This window comes from Dendrobates tinctorius, unplaced genomic scaffold (genome assembly GCF_039654945.1).
Source record: "Dendrobates tinctorius isolate UK_male_01 unplaced genomic scaffold, ASM3965494v1 ptg000110l, whole genome shotgun sequence".
In the NCBI taxonomy this organism is placed as follows: domain Eukaryota; kingdom Metazoa; phylum Chordata; class Amphibia; order Anura; family Dendrobatidae; genus Dendrobates; species Dendrobates tinctorius.
The window spans coordinates 1398081-1401054 of NW_027361778.1; positions in this window are offsets into that span (position 1 = coordinate 1398081).

The window sequence follows — 2974 nt, forward strand, 5'->3', positions numbered from 1 at the left end:
CAGGATTGAAATTTTTGATGGTTTTTTACTCCTCTCAACAGCCCAAACAAGTTTCTAAAAGGATGAGTTTGCAACTACTTTACTTTTGGAGAAAATTCAAAACATTCATTATTCAATAGGGCCCAAACTATCAAAAACCAGCGGTTTCAATGAACACACATTTCTTGGTAAAATCATGCAGGACTGAAATTTTTGATGTTTTTCTACTCCTCTCATGAGCCCAAACAAGTCTCTAAAAGCATGAGTTTGCAACTACTTTACTTTTGGAGAAAATTCAAAACATTCATTATTCAATAGAGCCCAATAGCAAAAATCAGGTTTTGAATGAAGAATCACATTTCTTGGTAGAATCATGCAGGATTGAAATTTTTGATGGTTTTTTACTCCTCTCAACAGCCCAAACAAGTTTCTAAAAGGATGAGTTTGCAACTACTTTACTTTTGGAGAAAATTCAAAACATTCATTATTCAATAGGGCCCAAAATATCAAAAACCAGCGGTTTGAATGAACACACATTTCTTGGTAGAATCGTGCAGGACTGAAATTTTTGATGTTTTTCTACTCCTCTCATGAGCCCAAACAAGTCTCTAAAAGGATGAGTTTGCAACTACTTTACTTTTGGAGAAAATTCAAAACATTCATTATTCAATAGAGCCCAATAGCAAAAACCAGCGTTTTGAATGAAGAATCACATTTCTTGGTAGAATCATGCAGGATTGAAATTTTTGATGGTTTTTTACTCCTCTCAACAGCCCAAACAAGTTTCTAAAAGGATGAGTTTGCAACTACTTTACTTTTGGAGAAAATTCAAAACATTCATTATTCAATAGGGCCCAAACTATCAAAAACCAGCGGTTTGAATGAACACACATTTCTTGGTAGAATCATTCAGGACTGAAATTTTTGATGTTTTTCTACTCCTCTCATGAGCCCAAACAAGTCTCTAAAAGCATGAGTTTGCAACTACTTTACTTTTGGAGAAAATTCAAAACATTCATTACTCAAAAGAGCCCAATAGCAAAAACCAGCGTTTTGAATGAAGAATCACATTTCTTAGTAGAATCATGCAGGATTGAAATTTTTGATGGTTTTTTACTCCTCTCAACAGCCCAAACAAGTTTCTAAAAGGATGAGTTTGCAACTACTTTACTTTTGGAGAAAATTCAAAACATTCATTATTCAATAGGGCCCAAACTATCAAAAACCAGCGGTTTCAATGAACACACATTTCTTGGTAGAATCATGCAGGACTGAAATTTTTGATGTTTTTCTACTCCTCTCATGAGCCCAAACAAGTCTCTAAAAGCATGAGTTTGCAACTACTTTACTTTTGGAGAAAATTCAAAACATTCATTATTCAATAGAGCCCAATAGCAAAAATCAGGTTTTGAATGAAGAATCACATTTCTTTGTAGAATCATGCAGGATTGAAATTTTTGATGGTTTTTTACTCCTCTCAACAGCCCAAACAAGTTTCTAAAAGGATGAGTTTGTAACTACTTTACTTTTGGAGAAAATTCAAAACATTCATTATTCAATAGGGCCCAAACTATCAAAAACCAGCGGTTTCAATGAACACACATTTCTTGGTAGAATCATGCAGGACTGAAATTTTTGATGTTTTTCTACTCCTCTCATGAGCCCAAACAAGTCTCTAAAAGCATGAGTTTGCAACTACTTTACTTTTGGAGAAAATTCAAAACATTCATTACTCAAAAGAGCCCAATAGCAAAAACCAGCGTTTTGAATGAAGAATCACATTTCTTGGTAGAATCATGCAGGATTGAAATTTTTGATGGTTTTTTACTCCTCTCAACAGCCCAAACAAGTTTCTAAAAGGATGAGTTTGCAACTACTTTACTTTTGGAGAAAATTCAAAACATTCATTATTCAATAGGGCCCAAACTATCAAAAACCAGCGGTTTCAATGAACACACATTTCTTGGTAAAATCATGCAGGACTGAAATTTTTGATGTTTTTCTACTCCTCTCATGAGCCCAAACAAGTCTCTAAAGCATGACTTTGCAACTACTTTACTTTTGGAGAAAATTCAAAACATTCTTTATTCAATAGAGCCCAATAGCAAAAATCAGGTTTTGAATGAAGAATCACATTCCTTGGTAGAATCATGCAGGATTGAAATTTTTGATGGTTTTTTACTCCTCTCAACAGCCCAAACAAGTTTCTAAAAGGATGAGTTTGCAACTACTTTACTTTTGGAGAAAATTCAAAACATTCATTATTCAATAGGGCCCAAAATATCAAAAACCAGCGGTTTGAATGAACACACATTTCTTGGTAGAATCGTGCAGGACTGAAATTTTTGATGTTTTTCTACTCCTCTCATGAGCCCAAACAAGTCTCTAAAAGGATGAGTTTGCAACTACTTTACTTTTGGAGAAAATTCAAAACATTCATTATTCAATAGAGCCCAATAGCAAAAACCAGCGTTTTGAAAGAAGAAACACATTTCTTGGTAGAATCATGCAGGATTGAAATTTTTGATGGTTTTTTACTCCTCTCAACAGCCCAAACAAGTTTCTAAAAGGATGAGTTTGCAACTACTTTACTTTTGGAGAAAATTCAAAACATTCATTATTCAATAGGGCCCAAACTATCAAAAACCAGCGGTTTGAATGAACACACATTTCTTGGTAGAATCATGCAGGACTGAAATTTTTGATGTTTTTCTACTCCTCTCATGAGCCCAAACAAGTCTCTAAAAGCATGAGTTTGCAACTACTTTACTTTTGGAGAAAATTCAAAACATTCATTATTCAATAGAGCCCAATAGCAAAAATCAGGTTTTGAATGAAGAATCACATTTCTTGGTAAAATCATGCAGGATTGAAATTTTTGATGGTTTTTTACTCCTCTCAACAGCCCAAACAAGTTTCTAAAAGGATGAGTTTGCAACTACTTTACTTTTGGAGAAAATTCAAAACATTCATTATTCAATAGGGCCCAAACTAT